Source organism: Giraffa tippelskirchi, chromosome 2 (genome assembly GCF_054371585.1).
Source record: "Giraffa tippelskirchi isolate mGirTip1 chromosome 2, T2T-mGirTip1v1.2.pri, whole genome shotgun sequence".
In the NCBI taxonomy this organism is placed as follows: Eukaryota; Metazoa; Chordata; class Mammalia; order Artiodactyla; family Giraffidae; genus Giraffa; species Giraffa tippelskirchi.
This window is the reverse complement of record NC_137276.1, coordinates 232,104,539-232,132,049: the sequence shown is the minus strand read 5'-3', so window position 1 is coordinate 232,132,049 and position 27,511 is coordinate 232,104,539. Positions and strand designations below refer to the sequence as shown.

General features: G+C 49.7%; 1 protein-coding gene across 5 annotated transcripts in view; it reads left to right on the top strand.

Moving 5' to 3' along the window:
* Nucleotides 1-851: 851 nt before the first annotated feature.
* ERG (ETS transcription factor ERG) overlaps nt 852-27,511 on the top strand; it is a 322,953-nt gene continuing 296,293 nt past the window's right edge. For 3 of the 5 annotated variants that reach the window (XM_081573198.1, XM_081573196.1, XM_081573192.1), the window contains exon 1: nt 1,967-2,737. The gene's annotated coding sequence lies outside the window, so the exon portion shown is untranslated. Of the gene's footprint in view, nt 1,501-1,966; nt 2,738-27,511 lie in introns of those variants that run through there. The other 2 variants (XM_081573193.1, XM_081573200.1) reach the window with 2 other exon arrangements.

The following is a 27,511-nucleotide window of genomic DNA, read 5'->3' as shown; positions in this document are numbered from 1 at the left end:
GGGTTCGACCCCTGGGTCGGGAAGACCCCTTGGAGAAGGAAATAGCAATCCATCCCAGTATTCTTGGCTGGGAAACCCCATGACAGAGGAGAGTCCATGGGGTCTTGAAGAATTGGGTGTGACTTAGCAACCAAACAACAAAATCATAAAGGCTCCCTGTGGCGTGTTTTGGATGTGAGTGGCTAAGAGGAAGATTTCAAAATACAGTCAGGTTTCTTGGATCCGGGGATTCTTTGGAGACTAGCTCTAAAGAAAAGAAACCAAAATATGCAATTAAGGGGGAAGGCAGGTTGAATATTTTTTAAGATCTCGTGAATGGCAGTGAGACTTCGGTGTTCCTACTGTTCTGTGTTACTACTACTGACAGAGCAGTCCAAAGGAGTCAGTCAATTTTGCAAATGACGCTTCTAGCACAGATTTTAAAAACTGATACGGTCCTATTACTAAAATGCATGTTTCAATATGCATTCTGCTTTTCGTACCAGGACCTCGGAGAGAAAAGGACTGCATGCTTCTCAGAAACTTAATGTTTTCAATATTTCCTTTTTATTGGTATCTTCTGCCCACCTATGGAGAGGTGGGCTTGTGTCCCATGTGCAGTGGTGTGCCTGTTTGTTCAAGAAATTTCCTAGGAATGCATTTGTAGCTTGTGAGGCTTGTCCGTTTAAAAGAGAAACACTTTCTCGGAGAGGGTGGAATGGTTGATTTTCGTATCAATGATCTCATTTTGGCATCTGTAGGGTTAAAGAACCTCTCAGAAGCTATAGGTCCTAGAGAAGCTGCTTAGACCCATCCTATTTTCCCCCCAGCAAACAGGAAATAGAGCACTAAGGGGCTTTTTTTTTTTTTTTAAATTGGAAAATGTGTAGGGAGGGGACATATTCTTGATGCCCACTTGCAACCTCGAGCCTGACCCAGACTTGGGGGTCTCCGTGTGTTTTTTCTTCTCTCTCTTTCTTTTTTTTTCTATTATTTTGGCAGACTTTTTGGAATGTCTGGGAGCTAAGGGCTTTGCTTCATGGAGCAGAATTCTGAAGCAAGAGAAAGAGAAAGTTATAGACTAAACCACAGAAATGTAAACACGTCTGCAGCTAAAATAACTCCACTTTCATTGAAAACACTCCTCCTTCACAATCAGACTTCTGTGTGCTATGGTCAATAAAACGGCATGTTAATAGCGACCAATTAATAGATTATGTTGCCCGGCCTTAAAAGTTGAGGGAGTTTTAATTATTATTTTTCAAATTAAAGGAGTGCTTATTTCGCTCCCTTCCCTTGGGGTTGAGGAGGGGGTGGGGGGGGCGCGACTTAGCTTTCTTTCTGGCTGTTTGCTGAAATTCTTGGCTGTTAAAAAGTTTGGAGAGGGAGAGACACGAGTAGTTTTCACTTGGTTGGAAGGGGAGAGCCTGAAAGGCAAGGGTCCGGGATGGGTTCCTAGCGGTCACGCTGGACAGTCATGACGGTGCCCGCGGGACATGGTCGAAGAGAGCCAGCACCCAGGTAAGCGCGGTTTTGAAGTCAGAATTCACTTAAAAACTGTAACATCTGGAGGGCTTCAGGGCCGCCGGACCGCAGGAGCCAAACCTCGCGCGCGGCTCCCCCTTTCGGAGGCGGCGTCTTGGGGACACCGTGCTCCCGAGGGCTGCCGTCCCTGCGTCTCTCCTGCACGCCCGGCCGTCTCCCGGACGGCTCGGCCTCCGGAGCCCCCTCACCCTGTCCCCAGGCTCTCAGGACGCGCACCAGGTAGTGACTCCAGGTGTGACCGAAGCCGGTGGCACCCGGCACCGCCGTCTCTTAATTTGAGGGCGACGTTTATGTCAATTCCCATCAGCATCCGAGGCGGCCCCAGCGGTCATTTTCACCTTCTTCCGACGCAACCGGTTTGAACTTTTATTATTTGTAATTGTGTGTAATGGCTGAGGCGGGGGGAAAAAAAATAACTTCTAAGTTCCGAGGAGGAGGAAGCACTTCCGCGGCATCTCCCCACCGCTCGGCCCTCGCCCGCCCCAGCCTGTGCTCGGCTTCTCGCGCCTCTCCGCGCCTGGACGCGCGTCCTGGGTTCTCCTCCCGCCGCCGCCCGGGCCTGGACTCCGGCTCTCCAGTCCCAGGCTCCGCTCCTCCCCTTTCTCCCCCTCCTCCTCCTCTTCCTCCTCGGAGCCGCCCGCCGCGTCCCCAAAGCCCGGCAGGGTCCAGACCTGCCCGCGCCGCCGCGCTCCCCGGCCCGAGGGCGCGCCCCCCGGACACGCGCGCTGGCCTGCCCACGCGCGCCACCACGCGCGCGCACAGCATCCACGCGCCCCCGGACACGCGCGCGCGCAGCATCCACGCGCCCCCGCACACGCGCGCGCGCAGCATCCACGCGCCCCCGCACACGCGCGCGCGCAGCATCCACGCGCCCCTGGATACGCGCGCGGATACCCAGGCGCACCTGGACACGCGCGCTCGCGCCCCGCGCGCCCCTGCGTCGCCCCCCGCCCCGTTCCGCCCCCGGCGCGCACTCCCGGATCTGGAGCCGCGCGTCGGGGCGGCAGCCCTGCTCGGCGATTGGCGGGAGCCGGGGCCTCCGGGAGGCCGGCGCCCACACCATGGGCTGAGCCCGTCGGCGCCCAGGGACTCAGTGCCGCCCGGCTCGGCGGCGGCCCCAGTCAGGCACGCGCGCCGGCACACGCGGGCGCGGACACGCGCGGACACCCACGTGCGCAGCGCGCCCTCCCCCGACGGCGGCGCTCGCTTCTCGGTAAGTCCCGCGCCCCGCGCGCCCTGCCCGGCTCCCGCGGCGGGGACGGTGGCCGCCGGGTGACTGGGCTCTTCCGACGGCGCCGGGACAGATGGGGTGTGTGACGCCGGGAGGGCCGGTCTGTCGCTGCCCGGGTCCTGGGGAGGCGCGCGCGTCCCGGACAGATGGAGAGGGGTGCAGACCTCCACTGCCTGCGAGGGCTGGGGAAGCCGAGCGCGGGGGCTTCGTCTGGGCTCTCAGCGAGCGATTATTTGTTGTCTGGAATGGAAATAGGGCTTGAATGAAAGCCGACGCTCGGACCAGGTGTGGGCTTGGCAGTCACTGCCTACTCAGTCCTTCTGTGGGTGGAATCGCCCTCCGACGGCGCCCGCACCGCGCTCTCCTGGACCTGGGCTTCCTCTCTTGTCTCTGCATCTGGGTGTTTTCCCCTTCTGACACCTCGGCCTGCAGCTGTTAGTTACGTTTATGTGCTTCCCGTTTACCTCTTAATGGGGACACTTGGCATGTTTAAAAATTATACGTGTATCTATCAGCTAGCCTTGTTGGTTTCTGTCTGAAATACGACGTCCTTGTATCACAGTTATATTTTGTCTAGATATTTTACAAAAGGTACCGCAGAGAATTTTTTTTTTAACATTTTAAAGGATTTAGATGCTATCGTTAGCAGCAGACTACACTGCCTCATAAAATGGATAAACACTTTTAATGCACGTGTGAACATAATGCAGTTCTTCGTTGGGATGGTGATAATTTCGTTATACTTCCGTAATCCTAAGTGCCACAGCTTTCCCACCGTGCGTGTTTCTGGAGCTTCTGTAGTTCAGAAAACTTTCCCTGTGACTTAAAAAACAATTGTAGTCTTCCCCTAGTGACATACATGCAGCATAGAGTTTATTTACCATTGAGATTATTTTTTCAGTATTTTCAGTTCTCTGCAAATAGCTTAGAGCCCTTGACCGGCCTCAGCTACCCCTCACCTTATCTCTGGGAGAACTGTCACATTCCTGGGGTTAACCCTTGCTGTACTGGCAGCACCTCGCACTGGCTTTCTCAGTGGGAAGCATGGGCAATAGAAGTTACGTGAAAACCCTAACCAGATGAATTAATTGATTGTGTGTCAAATTATGAATGAGCTAATCATGCCATTGAAATGGCGATTCTAGGGGAAACAAGATGAGCTGTGCAAGCTTGTGGCTACTACTGCAAAGTTTTCTAATTCTGAAGAAAGGCTTTGTGAGTGCCAGACACATCACAGATCTCCTGTTGTCTGGTAACCCAAGCTTCCATTTGAATCAATAACTTGGATAGTACACTAAACTAGCAAACGGGTATTATGTCTTTTTGAGTTATTTGTTTAAGGATATGTAATTCCAGTTACACTTAAGATTTTGGTTTCTTTTCTCTCACTGTATAGTTACTTTATTTTCCTGTTAAAAATGTGGGGTAGCATTGTGATATTTTGTTTTCCATATATCTATTCTCTCATGGTGAGTTCTTGGTGGTTTAGTCTGAAGTGGCTTTTTTAGGTAAATTTTTGAAAATTCTTGGTTGCCATTTGATTATGTAATGGGGCTGCATGAACACGTGGTTATAAGCTTCCCCCCTGGCCACTTCTTATGTTTTGTTTTGGTATGAAAAATCTTACTGCGTTTCTAATTTCATAAGATCAGCTTTTTTATTTGTGGTAGAGACTGAGACCCCAGTGGGGTGCCAGATATATAAACAAGAAGTAAAGCCTGTTTGAAAGATGTCAACCTTGATGTTGAACTTGGGCGCTATTCTAAAATTTTATACGTTGTGCATATATGGAATATATCATTTTATAAGTAGGTAATAGGAGACTTTCAACTATTTTTCTAACATTGATATCAGGTCTAGTTTTTCCTTGTTACCTGTCCTTAAACAACAACAAAAATAAATGAAAGGAGGATTCGTTTCTTCACAAGACAGAGGAACTAATGTTCCAAAGCTCTTTTCCTGTTCCCCAGTGAAAAGCCGGAGCAGGTCAGCGTCAGTCGTATGATACGGAGGGTGGAGAGACAGGGGCACGCTGAGTAAATGTTGGTGCCACCTGCGCTTTCACAGAGCGGGATTCAGGAGGTGTCGACAGAGAGACCCCCCCCCCCCAAGGAGGCTGCTGGGGCCTGGGACACGAGATGTGGTCCCCGTAACTAAGATCAGAAGGAGGTCGTTATGAGCAGAGTCCTGGCCTTGTGGTGCTGAGAGGCAGGTCTGTGTTTCAGCTGGAGGCTCGTCTCTCTAAACACAGGTCTCTTTCCACCTCCTGGCTTGGTCACCCTTTGCATCTCAGGGCCAAGCTTTTCCAGGTGAGGAGGAGAATTCCATTGTCTTTCCCCAAAGGGTAAGGACACATGGGCATTCCCGGGATATATCATCCTTCAGGATACAGCTTTTATCATCTGCCTGCACCTTGAATTTGAAACTCTTCAAACCTTTGGAGTTGCAAAGGTTCGAGTATTTTGGGATAGAAGAGGGATTTAAGTGTTTCGGACACAGTTGCAGCAGATTTTGATATCTGGTGGGAGCAGTGGATGTTAAAGTCCCGGGGGCACTTTGAAAGTCCCTGAAGTAGCTGGGGACACTTAACCCACGAGATCTCCTAGACGCGCCTGTATTGTTGGCGTCATGAGGGCATCCTCCTTGGCCCTGTTTGCGCCCTCGCTTGGCTCAGGAGCAGTTCATTGGCTGGACGTTGTACATGGTCTGTATACATCTTCTCACATTTATAGATTCAAGGCAGTCATTCTGTGGATAAAAACAACAGAAGTCTCCAGTGGTTGGGCTATCATCCACCCCAGTTTTTCAAAATAACCAGGGGGAAATGTTGCCCTCTTCACTTTTTACCTTTTTTCCTTTCAAACATTTGAGTATTTAAAAGAGAGAGGATTTGGTGCTTTGTGTTTGCAACACTGCAGATCCAGTGAAGGTAGTGAAGCGATGGAAAGGCGAGTGGTCTAAAATTACTTTGCTAAATTTAAGTGTAAGTGAGATGTCGACAGCACCAAGTAATTAAAGGGTGCATCTAAAAAAGGAGTGCTGGGCCTGAGTGTTAGATTTAAAGTAACTTTCAAGTTCTTCTATTTTGACAGTGGCATGTCATCATCTGGAAGACCCTGATTGCGTATGAGAAACCGTAATTTAACAATGAAAGTAGGGGGTTCAGTTACTTTGATTCGGTGCATGGTCAGAAGCCTGAGCAAAGGAAGTTGAGTTCTGTGACTTTTTTCTGTTTCAGAATGACCATGAGTGAAGCTGAAAATATCCTTAAAGTGTGTAAAATAGACCTTTTGAGTTAGTTTATCACTTCTGAAAATCATAACCCTGGAGAATTTGATGGGAGATCTGATCTAGCATAAACCGTTAGCATGTCTGAGGGTTTTGAAAAACCTAGCTTTGTAGCTGCCTCCTGTTTCAGCATACCATCTAATTTTGAACTGTTTTAGTGGGAATGAGATGTTCACACGTCCGTGTCTCACATGGGATTCCTTTTAGTGCTACTGTTATTTCAATAACTGTTCCTCCAGGGAAACCTACTCTGGGACAGAAAAGCAGCCCTCTAACCGATAGGAAGGAAAACATAAACCATAAAAAAGAAAAGAAAAAGAAAACCTAAAGAATGGTTTAAAAAAAGGGAAAGAAAAACAGGCACATTTACGGTGATTTTTCAAAACCGAGAAACCCTTACTTTCGCTTGATGAAAGGCTTGGCAGAGGTTCCCAAACCTTCATTTAAAAGTGAAGAAGGGCGTTTGCCCCGCGGTCTGAGCGCAGGGGCACCAAGGGGCTTGGCCTGGTGCTGGGATGAACCCGCGTTGTCATATTTCCACCGAGCGGCTCTCCGTTCCCGGTGGGGAGATTCGTTCTCTCCGTGACGCAGTGGAAATGTGGGTTATGGATTTTTTGGGAGCTTTACAAAAGTAGTCAAGTTGGGAAGTAAAACACGCGTGTGCACGCTTTTTCCTGTTCTCCGGGCTGGGAGGTTTGTGTTGCCACCTTGGAGGCAGGAGCCGTTGGTGAAGCGTCATCAGCAACCTTGGGAAGGTGGATTAGGGTCCTGGGGTGTGCCTTTCTGTGTGAGCTCAGCTGCGTGTCAGTCTGTGTCTCTTTTGAACAACGGGGGAAACCCAGGATCTTAGAGTGTCTGTTAACGACCTGTTGCCTTCATGTAATCGATGCATTGGAACGGGCAATGGAAAAGCGCTGTTCCCTTCCCTGTGTGCTGCTGATGCTCGGAGCTCTGTGCGTGCTGGAGCCATTAGGATTCTCAGGCTTTTGAGAAGAGATTGAAAGAAGCTGTAATGAGGAGCCTGGAGGGATGGAGGGGAGCTCGGGGGCACCGTGGGACCCTGGGAGTGAACAAGGACGATTTCAGCCTTCTTACATGGAACCTACAAAGAACTAAGCTGGATGAAAATAATATTTGAAGTGTGTGCTAGTAAAGTGAAATGTTTGGAAACACAAACCACGTGCACTTACCACCTCAACATAAAACCTAAAATTAAATATTAGAAAGTTGAGATTTCTTTTATTGGGAAACAAGGTAAAAAGCATTTCGAAAGGATACCAGTGGGTGACTCAGGAACATTTGAAGAAGACCTCCTTTGAAGAATAATGGAGTCTCATTAAAATCACATGCAACCTCACAAAGCTGATGCGAGCCCTTTCAGGATATACAAATTTGAGTCTATAATTGCCCCAAATTCAAACGTGTCTTGTGCAAGGCTGGCTCTTTTTGGAGTGCAAGTTACTGCAGCAAGAAGACAGAATAAGCAAAAATGGAGGGAAAAAAAAATTTGCTTCTTCAGAATCCAAAAGTACTTCCTAGTCTGTTTGATCCTGGCAGGAAAATTTACTTCACTCCAGGGTTTTAAAATAGAAATAATGACAATGAAAATCAGACCCAGGGAATATGGTGAGTCTTCTCTGGAGAAAGGGGTGTTAGGTCTGCATATTACCCGTGTTTAAGTTCTGAAACTCCAGCCCAAACCCTGCCATTCAGAGAAAAGCGATTGTTGCTTGTTGCTTTCCAGGTCAAACAGAGGGTTTTAACAGCTGGAATGGGATCAGGTCTGAAAGCAGTTTATAATCCTATTTCGTGATAGACTTTGAGGGATTTTTGCAGCTTTGTAAGACTTGTAAATATAGGTGATTAAACAGAACACCTTCAAGAACAGTTTCTCTTACATAATCTATACCCAAATTGAAAATTGGAGCTAAGTCCAGAAAATCACCCTGTAAGCACGTAGAAGCCACAGTAAACGACCAGGAGGCAGAAAGGGGTTACATCCGTATAAATGCTAAGAGATGGGAACGTGGATCACATAGAGACTGTTAGGACACTGGACATACCTACAGATTAGAAAAACAACTGCAAATGTAATGGAAAAGCCACAGCATTCCAGAGCTCGCCTGCCCGCCTGTCTGACTCTGGCTATTAGTGTCCTGCCTGGGTTATTCTGTGCTCAGCTAGCTGTACGGACAACATGTAAACAAAACTGTAGCCCCTTTCACTCCAGATAGCTAGTGGCATTCACCCTGAATGCAGCATCCTTGGGATACATGTCCACAGGTGGAAATTCACGCAGGAGAGTCAGGGAGTGCCGAGAGGGCAGAGGCGTGTTTGAGGTCAGATTTGACCTAGGCTTGGAAGGTTCGGGATTCTGGCAGAGGAGGGGCGTTCTGAGTCACGGCAAGGCAAGCGCCAGGAAGAGACGAGGAGGGCAGGCTGACCTTTTAGTGCAAAGCCCTGTGCGGAAGCCTCAGGTCAGGCCTTCATAATCTGTAAAGGGAGTGCGTGCACAAGCTATGGAATCTGGAAGGGCGATGCAGGCTTAGGCCGTGGGATCTAGAAAGAGGTGGACGCACAGCCCTAGCTCTGGAAAGGGGGGTGAATGTATAGGCTGTGGGGTCTAGAAAACGGTGAACGCACAGGCCGTGGAGTCTAGAAAGGGGTGAACACACAGGCCATGGGGTCTAGAAAGGGGTGAACACACAGGCCGTGGGGTCTAGAAAGGGGTGAATGCACAGGCCGTGGAGTCTAGAAATGGGTGAATGCACAGGCCATGGGGTCTAGAAAGGGGTGAACGGACAGGCCGTGGGGTCTAGAAAGGGGTGAACACACAGGCCATGGGGTCTAGAAAGGGGTGAATGCATAGGCCGTGGGATCTAGAAATGGATGAATGCACAGGCCATGGGGTCTAGAAAGGGGTGAACGGACAGGCCATGGGGTCTAGAAAGGGGTGAACACACAGGCCATGGAGTCTAGAAAGGGGTGAATGCATAGGCCGTGGGATCTAGAAATGAGTGAATGCACAGGCCATGGGGTCTAGAAAGGGGTGAACGGACAGGCTGTGGGGTCTAGAAAGGGGTGAACACACAGGCCATGGGGTCTAGAAAGGGGTGAACACACAGGCCGTGGGGTCTAGAAAGGGGTGAACGCACAGGCCGTGGGGTCTAGAGAGGGATGAATGCACAGGCCATGGGGTCTAGAAAGGGGTGAATGGATAGGCCATGGGGTCTAGAAAGGGGTGAATGGACAGGCCGTGGGGTCTAGAAAGGGGTGAACACACAGGCCATGGGGTCTAGAAAGGGGTGAACGCATAGGCTGTGGGATCTAGAAATGGGTGAATGCACAGGCCGTGGGATCTAGAAATGGGTGAATGCACAGGCCATGGGGTCTAGAAAGGGGTGAATGGACAGGCCGTGGGGTCTAGAAAGGAGTGAACACACAGGCCATGGGGTCTAGAAAGGGGTGAACACACAGGCCATGGGGTCTAGAAAGGGGTGAACGCATAGGCTGTGGGATCTAGAAATGAGTGAATGAACAGGCCGTGGGATCTAGAAATGGGTGAATGCACAGGCCATGGGGTCTAGAAAGGGGTGAATGGATAGGCCGTGGGGTCTAGAAAGGAGTGAACACACAGGCCATGGGGTCTAGAAAGGGGTGAACACACAGGCCATGGGGTCTAGAAAGGGGTGAATGGATAGGCCATGGGGTCTAGAAAGGGGTGAATGCACAGGCCGTGGGGTCTACAAAGGGCTGAGTGCACAGGCTGTGGGGTCTAGAAAAGGGTGAATGCACAGGCTGTGGGGTCTAGAAAGGGGGTGAATGCACAGGCTGTGGGGTCTAGAAAGGGGTGAATACAGAGACCACCGTGTGGTCTAGAAAGGGGTGAACGCACAGGCTGTGGGGTCTAGAAAGGGGTGAACGTACAGGCCGTGGGGTCTAGAAAGGGGTGAACGCACAGGCCTTGGGGTCTAGAAAGGGGTGAACGTACAGGCCGTGGGATCTAGAAAGGGGTGAATGCACAGGCTGTGGGGTCTAGAAAGGGGGTGAATGCACAGGCTGTGGGGTCTAGAAAGGGGTGAATACAGAGACCACCGTGTGGTCTAGAAAGGGGTGAACGCACAGGCTGTGGGGTCTAGAAAGGGGTGAACGTACAGGCCGTGGGGTCTAGAAAGGGGTGAACGCACAGGCCGTGGGGTCTAGAAAGGGGTGAACGTACAGGCCGTGGGATCTAGAAAGGGGTGAATGCACAGGCTGTGGGGTCTAGAAAGGGGGTGAATGCACAGGCCGTGGGGTCTAGAAAGGGGTGAATACAGAGGCCTTGGGGTCTAGAAAGGGGTGAATGCACAGACCATGGGGTCTGGAAAGGGGTGAATACAGAGGCCTTGGGGTCTAGAAAGGGGTGAATGCACAGGCTGTGGGGTCTGGAAAGGGGTGAACGCACAGGCTGTGGGATCTAGAAAGGGGTGAACACACAGGCCGTGGGGTCTAGAAAGGGGGTGAGTGCATAGGCCATGGGGTCTAGAAAGGGGTGAATACAGAGGCCGTGGGCTCTAGAAAGGGGTGAACGCACAGGCGGATGAAAGTGTCGCATTCGGCAGTGCCACCCGCTTGAACCAGGCCAGCGTGACAGTGAGCCAGGGCCCTGGGCTCTGCAGTGTGGGGGCGGTGACCCCTAGGAGGTGCTCACGTGCTCCATGGGCCCCATGACAGGCCACCCTCGCACTGCTGTGGGTCAGTGTTGGGGAAGTTTGTTGTCTCATCCACAGGTCCTTCTCTCTCACAGCCTTTGGGGAGAGCTTCATTTTCCGTGTCAGCCTCAGGAGCAGTTGTCTGAGTTGGGTGCCAGCCTGCGTGTGCCCCGCTCGGGCCTGGGTGCGGGACGCCGTGGCCTGCTTGGTGGACGCCGAGCTCTGAGCTCCTCTTCCTGTTCTTTCTCTTGTTTCCCTGTAGTCTCGGCTCTGCTGTTTATTTTGCATCTACTTCAGAGTTTAAAACAAAACAAACCCTTGTCGTATCGCAGATATCCTTGTGGATCGCTTTCAGTCCTTTTACGGGACAGGGTAGGGTGTGAATAAAATCATCCACTTCATTAGAATCAGACAATCAACAAGTAATCTCAACTATGCCTGAGGAAGATCAGAAAACGCTTCCCGAAGGTCGCTGCCCTGGGGCTGCACCAGGGTGGATCCTGGCTCTGGCGGGCCGGATGGGGGCTGCCCCCTGCCCCCCACCATGGGCGGCCGCGTGGGGGTGGTGCTTGGGGTGTGGCCCGTGCCACCTGGGAGCTGGGTGGTGGATGTTGGAACGGCCCGACCTCTGCCATTGGGAGGACCGATTTAGACACCTCTTTCAGAAACTCAAGTGTGAAGTTAAAAGGTGTGGAGTAGGGCTTCCCAGGGGGCCCAGTGGTTGAGAATCCGCCTGCCAGTGCAAGGGACACCAGGTTGATCCCGGGTCTGGGAGGATCCCACCTGCTGCTGAGGAACTGAGCCCAAGAGCCTCAGCTGCTGAGCCCGAGCCCCGGTGCTGCTGCCACCCCGTGCTGCAGCCACGTGCCCAGCCACGTGCCCCCAAGAGCCTGTGCTTTGCAGCCAGAGACGCCGCCACAATGAGCAGCCCCCGCTCACTGCATCAGGAGAACCTGTGTGGAGCAACCAGTGCAACCAAAAATAAATAAATCTTAAAAAACAAACAAACAAAAAGTAGGGAGTAAAGGAATCCTGCCAAGGGGAGGGAGATGTGATGTTTGTTTGGAGCTCACTCGCTGACCTGGACGCCCCACCAGGCGGTGCAGACGTGGGAGCCCTGTTGCCCCGGGGTGTCCTCACCATGGCTCTGTGAGGGTGGGGGCTTTATTGCTCCCATTTTCCAGAGTAGCAAAGTGAGGGTCCCAGGTGACTGGCGCGGCCAGAATTACCCAGATGGAGCCAGAGCAGGGGCAGAACCCAGCTGGGGGGTCGGCTCTGGATGTCCGGTGCCGCGGGAGTTCTCCGGGTCAGAGCGGAGGGTGCATTTACAGAATGACAACAGGAAGGGGACAGGTGACGTGGGGACTGGGTGGATGGCAGGTCAGAGGGGGCCGGGCAGGGGAAGTAGAACGCGGCTTTCAGCTTTCTAGTAGCCATGTTACAAAAGGAGAAAGAGACAGATGAAATTCATTCTGATAATCTCTTATGTAAGGCGGTGTGTCCAAAATATTATCACTTCAAGTGTCTTCTATATAAAAATGTGGATGAACTTTTACCTTTTTCCTATATTAAATTTCAAAATCCGGTGTGTCATGAACACAGGTGGTGGTGGTTTAGTCGCTAAGTCGTATCTGACTGTTTTTCGACCCCCGTGGACTGTAGCCCGCCAAGCTTCTCTGTCCGTGGGGATTTCCCAGGCAAAAATATTGGGTTACCATGTCCTTCTCCAGGGGATCTTCCCGACCCAAGGATCGAACCCACGTCTCCCGCGCTCCTGCTTTGCAGGCCGTCTCTCTACCCATTGAGTCACCAGGGAAGCCCAATTTACATACAGCACATCTTGGTTTTGGATTGGCCGTATCTCACATACTTAATAGCCACGTGTGGCTCCTGTATTGGACTGTGCAGGTCGGGAATATTCAGATTTAATATAATCAGTGGCCGTGAAGTCTATTGTATAACTCGATCACAGGAATAGAATTTTTGTGACTTCACATCCCTCTTGGCAGTATTACCCAGTAGCTCATGCTGGAGCCAGCAATGATAGCAGTTAAAAAGTGAACACTAGCTTGGTATGTGCAGTATCAGATCTGCAGTTTTCAGATTGGAGGGATCACGAATATATGGTTTCTTGTCAACTTGCCTCATGCTTTTCAAAGGCAAAACCGAATATCTGCTTTCACACTGAAACTTTGTATGCCTTGGTGACAAATAGTTTTTGTTGGAATTGTCTTCTGATAACCTCAGGTGTAAACATCTTGAGTATTCCCTGTTTAAGGGTGATGTTGGCAGGATGACATATGTCATTTTGTGCACGCGGACAGTGTCTTGAGGATAATGCAACTGGTCATTTTGAGGAATAGCATTCTTGAGGTGCTGGAGCCCCAGAGAAAGAAAGGATAACCGTCAGATGGATTGCTACGGAATTAGCTCCTGAGACCACACGTTCGTTCACAGATTCCATGAAGGCAGAGTGCATCCAACGCGGGCCTTTCTGTTGTGCTGAGCACTGAGGTTCACCGCACGTCTTAGAAAGTCAGTCGCCTCGCTTGCGTGCTGCCTGTGATTACCAATGTACCGTGTGTAATGTAGTCATTGAGTAACTCAGCCCTTTTACCATATGAATGTTTATGTTGTTGTTCAGTTGCTCAGTTGGATCCGACTCGGCGACCCCACGGACTACAGCACGCCAGTCTCTCCTGCCCTTCACTGTCTCCCAGAGTTTCCCCTGAATAAGAAGTTTGTGTTCGATTCAGGACCTGGTCTGTGCATTCTTCTAGGTAGTTTTATATCATCACTACCCGTGCCAGAGGGAAGGTCACTCCCTTGTTCTGGTTTATTTTTCCTGATGGACAGTGCTTACCACAAACAAAGCAAAACTGTGTTAAATAAAATGTGGGCCTTTTCTCAACTTTAATTTTCTGCACAGAATCTTAACACCTAGTTCAGGGCAATTAAACACAGAGAGAAAGGATATTGAGATTTATTAAAAGGAAAAAAAAAAACCCCAGAAAACACACAACTGTCAAACAGGGCTTTCTGTGCTGGTCTGTATGTTACGCACCTCTTATTGTCCGACGCTTCATTGTGGATCGGCCGAGGATAAGCCAGGAAGTGAGAATGTTTGTGGTCTGTGAGGCGTGTGGTGGGGCTTTCCTGCTTTCAAAGGTGGGCAACCCATTTAAACCATGCAGCTCAGTCCTGATTCATTCGACCTGGAGCATCGACTGTCGGGGTACCTGCAGTTCTGTTCCGAGACCTACTGCACGTCCGCAGGACGCCCTACGGCTGGCTCAGCAGTCTTTCCCCCATGGGAGTGCAAATTCAATTTAAAGTCTAAATTGTATTTGAGAAGTCTGAAGCACATTTAGCCTTCTTAAATAATTCACTCGGGGTTACGTTCAGTGAACATGTGTAAATATGAGAACGTGCGAGGCAAGTGGTCTAAACACAGAGGGAACGCGAGACCACAGTGATGGGAGCCACGTGTGCGCGAGGCCTCGGAGGGAGAACTGTGTCATCGCTGGCACCCCGCGCCTCGGAGGGGCAGTGTGGCTCAGGAGGGGAGGCTGAGGTCCGGTTTGTTCTACCCGGGGTTCTTAGTTTACTGTTTCTTGAGTAAGACCCTGCAGACAAACTGCTGAATGACTGATCGCTCATCGCAGCAGCTCTGGGCGGGGGCACAGAGCAGGTGATGGGGTTCCCTACCCCGGCCCTACGTGGGTTCCCCACCGGCTTCTCCAGCTGGGTGTTTGCGGGTGTGCAATGGCTAAAATGTACTCTTGAAAACTGACCTGTTTAGTCAGACTTAGATTGAGCATGTCAGCTGTAGAGGTTCTTTTTCCCCTTTCCAGGCTAAACAGCTAACACAGGCTATAGGGATGTGTGGGAGGGTTCAATGACAGGACCAGTCACACCCAGCAGAGTCACCTCGTAAAGGCGTTGCTAAGCGTTTCCATGTCCCAGTGACCTCTGGACTCACAGATTGCCCGTCTCTGCCGCCAGAGCCCCTGTCACTCCCGCAAGGGGTCTTATTTCCTTAAGTGCCCGGTCAGCACGGCTTTGAAGGTCAGTGTCAGCAAAGTGTCACCTGCAGTGAGCACGCACAGGGGCTAACAGAACCACGCCAGCGAGTCTAATGAAACCAGGCTGCAGAAGTGGGGCAATGTTGGAATATCTTGCCCCTGGTTGCTGTCCTGTGTCTGGTTTTCATGGAAATTTGTGTCTGGGAATGAGGGGGAATCGGAATGGATTTGCTGGAGGCAGGTGCCTGCGTTCTTTGGCCGCGGCCGTCAGGACTCTGGTCCAGGATCTCCGAGGAGGGGAGGGAGTCAGAGCCACTGGAGATTCGATGAGCACCGTGCAATCTTTTTAAGACACGGAGGGTTTTCATGGACTTCCTGATGTTTGAAAATTATTCATAAACGTCTGCCCCAGTCCAGGAGTTTTAGGGCAGAAAACGTCCCCCACTTACTGTTCGTCCTCCATAAATTTACCCTTTGAGGTCATCGCAGAGTTCCTTCTATATTCTGTGATGCTGGTGTATGCAATCTTCGAGGTTGTGAGCAAAAAGGACTCTGTTTCTCTCTCCAGCAAGGGCACAGCCAGTTCAGGTCAGAAAATGATGTCGCACTGTGGATGGCCCTGTTAGACATAGAGGGCACCTCTCCAAAAGGCTGGGAATAAACTCTGACCCAACCAACCCAGGTGAAAGAAGACTCAGCAAGTGGAAATGACGATGAGATCTGTTACATGGCCCTGGCAAAGGAAGCAGGATTAAACGCTGTTTCTCAGCTTTTGCTCCAAGCAAGTAAAAATAAGAATTGCACATCTTGTATTTGAGAAAGTTAAATGCATTCTTCCTTTTTGGAATAAGCAAGATTCTTAATAGACTAAGGCAGGAAGATGTTGTTCACTATATTGAATACTTAATACAGAATGAAAAGATACTCTGGGAGATTTTTTATCGTTTGTAGATACTGAAAAATAATAGGTCATTGTTTTCAAATAAGTACAGTCATCTGCTTCATTTGCATCAGAGGATTAGCTCTTTGGTTCTTTTTCTATATTTCGGTTTGTCTTTGGTTTCGTTTCTTGTGCTCAATACCCACTGGCTTCTAAAACATAAGAGGAGACCTGTAGGTGAATTGTTGGCTAGAGTATCTCCTTTGGAAAAGACCCTGCTGCTGGGAAAGATTGAAGGCGGGAGGAGAAGGGGACGACAGAGGATGAGATGGTTGGATGGCATCACCGACTCAAGGGACATGGGTTTGAGCAAGCTCCGGGAGCTGGTGATGGACAGGGAGGCCTGGCGTGCTGCGGTCCATGAGGTGGGAAAGACTGAGGGACATCCCACATGACTGAGGGACTGAACAACAGCAGTGTGCTGTAACTCTTTCAGTTTCCAATTTACAAAGAAGTAATTATGAGGACTCCTGAACAGACTGGAGGAAATGCAGACGGGATGTATTTATCACTGAGGCACTGGTGCTAAATGTATCAAGAAGTAACGGTGTTTTGTGATGCAGTTAACCCTTTGGCTTAAATTAGTCTTTTTCAACCTTTCCTAAAGAGTCTTTCCAACCTTTTCAGGAGTCTTGTCAAACATTTCTCCCTCTAGTCACTCCTCTCCCACATGAATATTTAATGCCACGGATATATAGCATATTGGTTTGGAATTTTACATTAGACATATACATGTGTTATGTGAATTTGCATGTATCTGTGCTTTATATGTGAAAGAATAAGACATTTTTTTCATCCTCCAAGAACAGATTTTCACCCCTTTGGGAACACATGGCTTCACTTTGAGAGATGCTGATTGTTTAAGAGAAAAGAGGACAGATTAACTAGTCCACGATCTTAGTAAGGACTGAAAGAGGGGAGGCACTCCAGAGAGTCCAGACTTTATGCTGAGGGATTATGTTAGCCCTTGAGTCCCCAGTGGCCTGGAAACTGACAGTAGTAAAGCAAAGGCAACTTTTAATTGTCTTTTTTTATTGAAGTATGTAGTTGATTTACAATGTTGTGTTAATTTCAAGCAAAAGCAGTCAACAGCTCCAAGGGCTTCATTGACTGTGTACTGCTACCGCTGACCATATATACTCTCTGCAGAAGAGGTGGTGGGGTGTTTATCAGACTCAGGGTGTGTGTGATCAGCCGGTCTGCAGAAACTCCTGAGCTGCAAGAGCAAGACCCCCAGGAATAGGGATCGTAACACCTCCTAGAGGCCAGGAACCCTTTTCATGTTAGTGACCAGAGAGGGTGCCTTTACTTCCCCATCTGGGCAGGGTCAGCCCCGCTTGGCTTCTGCAGACAGCGCGTCCCCATAGTCGTGAATGTAGAGACAGAGGTCGTGCGCCCGATGGATACAGCTGGATCCATTGGCACTAGCGCTGTTTCCCTGCCAGTAAAAATTGAAATATATTAAACAGCAAACAACCCCAAAGACACTTTGAGCTGCAACCAAAAATCAATCAGAAAGAGAAAAACACTTGGGTCAGTGTCAAGAGAAACAAAACCACGCCAGCACAGGCTTTTATGAAAATGATCACCAAATAGTATTTCCATGAACAAGCAGCTGACTCAGAGGTGGAGGGTGAGTGTTCTGAGCTCTGTCTGAGCGGCCCACCCACGCCTGGAGCTGCCGGGACGCTTACTCGAAGGGACCTAGGGATGCCGAAAATAGGAAAAACTGCACGAAGGAAAAAAAAAAAAAAGCAGATTCTTAGGAAGGGAGGGGTGGGTGTGCTGTGAAACCAGAGGGGTTTGGGAAGAAGCTCAGAATGTGTTTGAGTTTCCCCTCGTCACCAGCAGCCCTGACAGATCTCTGGTTCTCAAAGCCAGTAGGAGTATCCAGCGTCCCTTCTCCTCTAGAAAAAAATCAAACGATGAATACATCTCTGTGAGCGCAGGAGGCCCAAAGGTGAAGTTCTGTTTTTCCTTCTTCGGCTGAGACAGTTGAAAAAGACAGTTCATTGTACATGTTACATTCAGCCACGCCTGAGAACAGAACTGGTGCATCCAGGGCGAAGGACCCAGAGGGATCGTTCTGATGCGAAAAGGTGGGTCTCTCAAAGGGGTCGAGGCAATCAGCATGGCCATCAATGTTTCAGATCCAGCGAGACAGATTCTAGATGGCAGGCTTGCGTCCAGCAGTCTGTCTCCGCATCCCTGGCCCGTGGCTCCTCTTGTGTGTGCTCCTGTGGCTTCCCTGGGTGCACAGGGCTCCTGGGACGCCTCCCTGCCTCATCTTCCATCTTCTGAGCTTCAGCCCGCGCTTTCACTTCCTTCACTTCCCTCTCCAGGCACGGAGATGTCTCAGAAGATGGTGCTAGGGCCAGAAGGAGGCGAAGTGGTTTCCCTCGTGGTGTTAGGAGGAGTCATGCTGTTTTCTGGGAGTCTGCTTCTTTCTGGAACATCACCAGGAGATTTGCTTCCCTTGAGATAGGAGGTCCAGCTGGGCACCTGGTCGCGGGCCTCTCTGACCCCGTGATGTAATGCACAGCCTGGCTGTGCCTTCTGCCCTGCCTCTGATGTTGTCGATGCTGTGCATTTGGAAGGTAGAAGGTTCACTTCTGTGGATTCTTTCTGTTGTCTGCATTTTAAGAGATGCTTCACTCCAAGCGTCCCTTCCCTGGTGGCTCAGGTGGTAAAGAATCTGACTGCGAGGCAGGAGACCCGGGTTCCATCCCTGGCTTGGGAAGATCCCCTGGAGAAGGAAGTGGCAACCCCTTCCTGTATTCTTGCCTGGAGAATCTCATGGACAGAGGAGCCTCGTGGGCTACAGTCTAGGGGACCACAAAGAGTCGGACATGACTGAGCGACTAACGCTTTCACTTTAACTCCAAGCAGGGCTTCCCGGGCAGCACTAGTGGTAAAGAATCCGCCTGTCAAGGCAGGAGACATAAGAGACTCAGGTTCAATCCCTGGGTTGGGAAGATCCCCTAGAGAAGGAAATGGCAACCCACTCCAGTATTCTTGCCTGGGAAATCCCCTGGACAGAGGAGCCTGGTGAGCTACAGTCCTTGGGGTCTCAAAGAGTTGGACGTGACTGAAGTGACTTGGCGTAGCATAGCATAACTCCCAGCAAGTAGCACTTGGTTAGGGAAGAGCCCTCTCCTTGGCTTTCTCCCGCCTCTTCTTTACACGGGACTTCTTTTTAATTCCTTACAGGTAAACGTTAGCTTGAGTCAGCGGTGATCCACAGTCAGAATTTTGAAAGCCAAGCAGACCTGACCGAGTGCTATGTTGTGGTTGCGTGAAGAGCAGATGGAGTTGGGAGCTGACGAACCCGCGCCCTTAGAAATCACCCAGAACGGCTCTCCAGACTGTGACTGCTCTCACAGTGCATGCCGAGGCAAAACCACCTCCTTATTGACTTTTTTTTAAAGTAATAGGAACAGATTAGATGACATACGAGAATGTATGCCTATAAACGCTTGTTTATACTTCAAGCTCTGTACCCTGTCTTCCTTGGCTAGAGTTGACACTTCATTTTGCCTTTTCTGGGGAATTTCCTTTAAACTTACTAATCGAGAGTGCTGACTTTCTATGAAACAGTCCGCATGTGTGCGCGCGCGTGCTAAGTTGCCTCAGTGGTGTCCGACTCTCTGCGACCCCATGGACTGTAGCCCGCCAGGCGCCTCTGTCCATGGGATTCTCCAGGCCAGAATACTGGAGTGGGTTGCCATGCCCTCCTCCAGGGGATCTTCCCGACCCAGGAATCGAACCCCAAGGCTCCTGCATCGAAGGCGGATTCTTTACGGCTGAGCCACCAGGGAAGCCCATATATAGAAAATCTAGTACGTAGATTTTATGCATACTGTATGTATAATCTATTGCATAGATTACGGTGGTATGATAATCCTGTCAGTATTGTGATAACCCTTCACCCAGAGCCTAGAATTCAGGATAAGCTGTCTCTTCTTAGACCACATTCAGAGAAGTCCCTGGAGGACCCCAGTCTTACTGATTCTCACTCTGTTGCCAATTGCTCAGGTAGAAAACAACCGTGTTCGGTGTGACCTCCTTCCCTGGGATCCCTGTAGGCTGAGGGGCCTACAGCTCCTGCACACCTGAACAGAAGCCTTCACAAGGCCAGCAGGACCTGCGAACGGCGCTTTTGACACTGGCGAGTTGAATCCTCTTGTGCTTAGTTGCTCAGGCACGTCCGACTCCTTGTGGCTCTGTGCACTGTAGCCTTCCAGGCTCCTGTGTCCCTGGGATTGTTCAGCAAGAACACTGCAGTGGGTTGCCATTTCTTCTCCTTGACTCTCCTTAAAGAATATATGATTTTAAAATGTGTATATATATATATATATATATTATTATTTTATTTATTTATCTATGTTTTGGCTTCGCCGGGTCTTTGTTGTCATCTGCAGGCTTTCTCTAAGTTGTGGCATGCAGGCTTAGCTGCTCTGTGACATGTGGGATCTTTTAGTTCCCTGGCCAGGGACTGGACCTGTGTCCCCTGCATCGGAAGGTGGACTCTCAACCACTGTACTGCCAAGGAAGTCCCAAAATGTAAGATTTCTGAAAGCAAAGGTATCTTCCCATTATGTTTGTTGTAATAGGTAGAAGAATCTTTTGAAAGGAAGTATCCCGCTGAGTATAAATAGCATCACAGTGGATTGCAGGCTGGATGCCACCCTAATAAATAGAACCCCACTTTTCCCTGAAGTCAGAAAGGCAGTCAGAACGCTGCTTTTCCCCTCCCTACTTCATGCCTTGGCCTCGATTCAGGCTGGTGATCCCTGTCCACGCAGAGTGGCCTACAGCCAGAGTGGACCGTAGGTGCTGACCAGAGAGTGTGGCTGGAAAGACCATTCTAGGGAGGACAGACAACTCCACTCATGTTTGCTGAGCCAAGGGGACAGAAAGAGAGGAAGGTGACGGAGTGTTGTGGTCATGCAGGTGCCTGGGGACCCAGCCTCCGTCAGTGGCTGGTCTCTCTGGGTGCTGGACTGAGTCATCCCCCTACAGGGGAGGGCTTGTTACCTGCATCACCTGCCAACGTTCCAGTCAAGGCTTTTGTGCGTTTCTTCTCCTGTTGACTTGAAACCTCTCTGAACACGTGGAATTACTTAAGCACACAATGTCATGATTCTCTACCTTGACCCAAAAGGGAATCGGGAACATTTTCAGATGATCCTTCCAGCACTGGAAACAGTTGAGTCGAATCTAGCCTTTGACCTCTTGAGTGTTGTTTTCCTGGGTTGGGCTATTTCAGGAGCATGTGTGCATGCGAAGTCGCTTCAGTGGTATCTTCGTCTTTGCGACCCCATAGACTGTAGTCCACCAGGCTCCTCGGTCCATGGGGATTCTCCAGGTAAGGATCCTGGAGTGGGGTGCCATGCCCTCCTCCAGGGGATCTTCCCCAACCCAGGGACTGAATCCGTGTCTCTTACATCTCCTGCATTGGCAGGCAGGTCCTATATCACTACCGCCACCTGGGAAGCCCCATTTTTCAGGAGAGGGCTGGTCACATGGGTCCTTTTGTTTTTGCAGAACCACCTGAGTTTCTGTGTGGCCTGAAGACCTGTTCTACCACAATAAAGCATTTTACTCCTTCAATAAAGGGACCGGAGACTACCGTACTCTTGTCTCTGGGATGTGCTGGGGTTAGAAGGAGGCGGAACTGTGTTCCGGCTCTGTGCCCTCTGCAGACTTGCAGGTTCGGGGACTGTTAGGTGGGAGGGTCATGGAGTGCATATGGGCTCACTAGGTATGTCCAGAAAGATGTTTTTGTTTCCCCGCTTGGGGTTTTAGTCCTGAGACTGCCAATTAAACCATCCCATAAATCCTCTGTTATAGGTAGTAAAACCTAATTTTAGATTTCCTGCTTGCTCCGGTGTCCTGCTCGATTGCTTCTCGCTGGCGAAAGGCTGGCCCTGGGCGGCAGGGAGTTAGTTCATGCTGCACCACGTGTTCAAGCCTTTTTCTCACATCTTTGGGGTTTGGTCTGAATTCACTGACTGCTTTTATCTTGAGTTTCAAGACCTTCTGAGGATCGTGATTTGCAGAACTCTGCAGATTACCTGGTTCTTTTTGGTGACCAACTCTGATGCAGAGAAGGAGGGAAGAGGGCACCAAGAACGGGGTGGATGTTGGGGTGGATCAAGTGAAGGGTGAAGGCCTTGGCAGTTTGTGTTCAGAATATGAGGATCTGTCCCCTGCAGGTAGCTCATGCTCCGTGATCTGTAACTCAGACCCTTCCCGCTGTTGGAAACTTCTCAGGAAGATGCATGTGAACACCTATTAGAACCTGTTCTTCCTCGATCTCCCAACACCTTCCACCAATTATCCTGAATGTTACCGAGTCCAAGCTCGCACCGCCAGTCTCATGACAGGCTAATAAACTGAGAGACAAGTTGTTGGGAAAAGGAATAGGGATTTATTCGGAATGCCAGCTGACCGAGAAGTGGTGGACTAGTGTCCCAAAGAACCATCTTCCCCGAGTTAGAATTCAGGCTTCTTTTACAACTAAAAAGGAGCTTTCCTGATGGTTCAGTCAGTAGAGGATCTGCTGTAGTGCAGGAGACCCAGGTTCAATCCCTGGGTTTGGGAAGATCCCCTGGAGGAGGAAACGGTAACCCACTCCTGGATTCTTGCCTGAGAAATGCCATGGACAGAGGAACCTGGTGGGTTACGGTTCATGGGGTCACAAGAGTTGGACAAGACTTAGTGACTAAACCACCACCACGCACTAAAACGGGGGTAGGGGGTGTTGGTTGTTACAAATTTCTTGGTGCCTGATCCTTTGTTCTAGCAGCTGTCCATGTAGGTCTGATCAGGATGTTCCTGTAAACCTCCAGCAAGACTAATGCTATCTTCTGTTCTGCAACTTTGTCTGTGTGTGAATGGAAAAGTGTTACACCTTTAAAGGTCAGAGCTTTGAGAATGGACTCTCCTGTATGTTTCAGGCTATAGGCAACATTCTTATAGCAAAAGCAATAGAAGGCAAAGGTTAAAGTAAAAGAAACAGATCTGATGTGGAGTCAGGTTTGTTCTTTGTTACACTGATGTTTTCAGTTCAGTTCAGTCGCTCAGTCGTGTCCGACTCTTTGCGACCCCATGAATCGCAGCACGCCAGGCCTCCCTGTTCATCACCAACTCCCGGAGTCCAACCAAACCCATGTCCATTGAGTCGGTGATGCCATCCAACCATCTCATCCTCTGTCGTCCCCTTCTCCGCCTGCCCCCAATCCTTCCCAGCATCAGGGTCTTTTCCAATGAGGCAACTCTTCACATGAGGTGGCCAAAGTATTGGAGTTTCAGCTTCAACATCAGTCCTTCCAATGAACACCCAGGACTGATTTCCTTTAGGATGGACTGGTTGGATCTCCATGCAGTCCAAGGGACTCTAAAGAATCTTCTCCAACGCCACAGTTTGAAAGCATCGATTCTTCGGCGCTCAGCTTTCCTCACAGTCCAGCTCTCACATCCATACATTACCACTGGGAAAATACACTGATGATTTAGGGGAGCTGAAATCTGGGTGGTTGGGAGACGTGCTTGTGATTTCCCATTGTCTTTCTCAGAGTCACAAATCCAGTCTTTGGTGTCCTGGTATTGTTACAGTAATAACAGCTCCTCTCTCATCCTTTGAGTTTATAAGTGGGTGTAAGGAGGTTAACAAGGATATTCTGGGTTTTGAGGCAGCCAAAATTTATTGCCTACGGAGGAGAGGTGAAACTCATGGGAACGTTGTTCTCTCACCCTGGAGACTCGGCAGGGAGCAGTGTGCCCCGAAAGACTCGCATGAGAGTTTTGGTGTGTCTGTGTATATAGACTTATTGACTAGGGCACTGGTGGGATGTGAAGTGAAATCTATGTGAACAGTGTTAAAATGTTCAAAACTTACGAAGGACGTGTCTAAGCATTTTTGAACTTCGGAAGGCGGTATGTGTAACATGCAGTCTGTATATAGTACTTTCTTCCCATTGTGGAAATATTAATACATACAGATAGATAAAATATTTAAATTTAATCTTTTCACGCTTTTTGTCAGTTCTGGCTACTGACAGTGTTGCATTTAACTCCAGAAGAGTGGCAGTTTTTTTTTGTAAACATGTTTTTTCCTGTAAGTGGGTCACATCACACACACACATACATATGTATGTATATATGTATATGTATTATATATTTAAAGAAGGCAGGTTTTATTTATTTTTATTTTAATTTTTTTGATGTGGACCATTTTTAAAGTCTTTATTGAATTCGCTACAATATTGCTTCTATTTTATGTTTTGGTGTCTTGGCCACCAGGCATGTAGGATTTTAGCTTCCCCATCAGGGATGGAACCTGCTCGTCCTGCATTGAAAAGTGAAGCCTCAACCACTGAACCACCAGGGGAGGCCCCGCATATAGTTTTAGAACCTGTGTTTTTACTTAACATTGTAAGTGTCTGTCCATGTCAGGAAATATGCTTAATGAAATATCTTTTCTTCTGCCACATTATTTTAAGGCTGAAACGGCAACCCACTCCAGCATTCTTGCCTGGAAAATCACATGGATGGAGGAGCCTTGTAGGCAAAACCCTATGGGGTCACAGAGTCAGACAGGACTAAGCAACGATCACACACAAAGAGGACTCACTCAGGCCTCTCTGTTTGAGTGTTTAGGCTGTTTCCAGTTTTCTTTATTATGAACCAAGAGTTCTCCATCTTGGCTGCCCAATACGGATGTCCAGGTCCCATCAGTTCATTTCAGTCACTCAGTCGTGTCTGACTCTTTGCAACCCCATGAACTACAGCACGCCAGGCCTCCCTGTCCATCACCAACTCCTGCAGTCGTGTAGTCCTGCAGTCCCATGTCCGTTGAGTCGATGATGCCATCCAACCATCTCATCCTCTGTCGTCCCCTTCTCTTCCTGCCCTCAATCTTTCCCAGCATCAGGGTCTTTTCCAATGAGTCAGCTCTTCACATCAGGTGGCCAAAGTATCGGAGTTTCAGCTTCAACATCAGTCCTTCCAGTGAACACCCAGGACTGATCTCCTTTAGGATGGACTGGTTGGATCTCCTTGCAGTCCAAGGGACTCTCAAGAGTCTTCTCCAACCCCACAGTTGTGGTGCTATGATTGTGGTGTGCTATGATTGTCTTTTTGTCTATTCCTAGTTGTAATACCTGAGATTTGAGTGTTTTTCCTTAGTTTTTCTACTTATCAATCAGACACCAGTCAGCTTCCCAGCAGGACTGGCGTCTCCTGCCAGGGTGGGAAGATGCGTTCGGTACTCTCAGGATTTTGCAGGGAGGGAAGAGGATGCCTTGGAGAGCCCTGTGTTCCCAGGTTCCCGCTGAATCGGCCGCTCCCAGGCACGGGGGGTCCCTTGCGCTAGGCTCCCGGTCCCCCCGTTTTCTCATCCTTCTCATTCTCAGGGTCGCCCTCAGCTTGGCCATTTGGCCAGGCATTCAGTTCTGTTTAAAAAGCATTTTCTTCACGATGATTTTGAAGGCGATGCTTCATTGACTTGTTTACTGCTCCTTTTTTTTTTTTATTGAAGTAGCGTTGATGTGCAATGTTATATATGTTACAGGTTCACAGTGCAATGGATCACAATTTTTAAAGGTTATATGGTTCCTGTTTATTCTCTCTGAATGCTTCCAGATTTTTCTGCTTATTCGTGGTGTCCTGATTTTTCACAGCAATGTACCTCAGTGAGACTTTGCTTCCTTTTCCTTAGTGAGGTGCTTAAGGGGGCCCTTTCTGTCTAGAGATTCATGCCTTTCTGTTTTAGGAAGTTTTCCTCTATTACTACTTTTATCATTTTTCTTCTGTTTTAAACTTGTGCGCTTTCCTTAGAACTCTTATTAATTAGGGATTGAATCGCTTCTCTGATTTGTTATTTTAGCATTTTTTTTTAATGGAGGCAGCATGTGTTCTTACCTCTGAACATCTAAATGATGGTTTTATAAGTTATTAATTTTTTTTCTGCTTCCTGTCATCTCTTTTCACTTTGCACTGTTTTGTTGGTTTCTGGTCGCTGTCTCTCACGTTGGAGGGTTTTCTCTTGGCTGGTGGGGCCTGGATGCTTGTTCTGACGAAGAACCAGTCTCCAGGATTGTGACCGTGAGCCCAGGATGGGAGTATTGGCTGTCGTGTGTGCTGTGGTGGTGGCGGGGGTGGGGTGTGCTGACCTTGGCCTTGGGGAACACAGGTGGCTGTCTTGGAGCTTTTTCTTTAGGGCTGGTGGTATCTCCAGAGAGGATCCTGCAAACTTCCACGTCGGGGAGGGCCGTGGAGTGAGGCCTGGGGTTTCGAGAACCTGGCTGCAGAGTGCTGAGGGTCAAGCAGAGAGAAGGTCCTTGGAGGGGAGGGTCTCACCCTTCACTTGGTTCTCCTCGTCCCCACAGTCTGAAGGGCCTGCGATCCTACCCATCTCTGGAGAGGGACCTCCCGCTACCTGTCAGAATATGGATCAACACTTACCTGACCTCAGTTCCATTAGTTCAGTTGCTCAGTTGTGTCTGACCCCATGGACTGCAGCGCACCAGGCCTCTCTGTCCATCACCAACTCCTGGAGCTTGCTCAAATTCCTGTCCATTGAGTCGGTGATGCCGTCCAACCATCTCATCCTCTGTCGTCCCCTTCTCCTCCTGCCCTCAATCTTTCCCAGCATCAGGGCCTCGGGGGCTTGGAAAGGAAACCAGGAGAGGGGGGTCCTTGAATTGCTCCTTACGCCAGGTTTCACATACTCACACTTTGGCCCCTCTTGTCCGCTTCCACCATGTGCGGGGCCCTCAGATGTCTGAATCTCTCTGAGGTTCCGTGGTAGGAATCGTCTTTCCTTTCCCTGGCCTCCTCCTCCATGAGCACAGAGGTCCCCTCCGTCAGCTTCCACTTAACCATTTGCTTTTCGTCTGCTTGACTTTGTGGGAATCTCCCATAGGCTCAGACCATGGCTCAGACAGTAAAGTGTCTGCCTATAGTGCGGGAGACCTGGGTTCGATCCCTGGGTCGGGATGATCCCCTGGAGAAGGGAATGGCAACCCACTCCAGTATTCTTGCCTGGAGAATCCCATGGACGGAGGAGCCTGGTGGGCTACAGTCCGTGGGGTCGCAAAGAGTCAGACACGACTGAGCAACTTCACTTTCACTTTTCTACTTTCCCATAGGCTGACGTCTCCTGTTTGGTTTCTGCGTCTGCCTGGGTTTTTATTTTTTGTGATAGTATTCTGAAGGCAAGCTCATGGATTCCATATACCATTTTTATTTATTTATGTCCTGTCGGCAGGTCTTGAATGGGGCTCGAGAGGCCGCTTCTCTTTTCTTTTATTTCCTTAGGCTGTGCTGGTCTTTGCTGCTGCTCAGACTGTTTCCACTTGCTGGGCATGGTCTCCTCATCATGGGGTGGCTCTCGTCGCGGGGTGCGGGCTCTTGAGCAGAGGCTCAGCAGTCCTGGCACTCGGGCTTAGGTGCTCCCTGGCATGTGGGATCTTCCCGGGTCAGGGGTCGAACCTGTGTCTCCAGCATTGGCAGGCGGACTCTTCACCGCTGAGCCGTTAGGGGAGCCCCGCGTGCCCTTTAAAAAAGGGACCTGCTATGTTTAAGGGATGAAGGAGGCTGCAGATGTTCACGGATGAGGGCTGCTTTTTATCCCGGCCCGCAGCAGCTGTGTGTGGCAAGTATTCGATCCTTGGAAAAAGAATTCCTGATCCTCATAAAGCCCACATTCAGAAAGTGCTGATTGTGACAGGTGTCACCCGAATTAACTCACTCTCAATCCTCACAACCCAGTGGTGGAAGACCCAGTCTCCCCAGCTCACAGAGG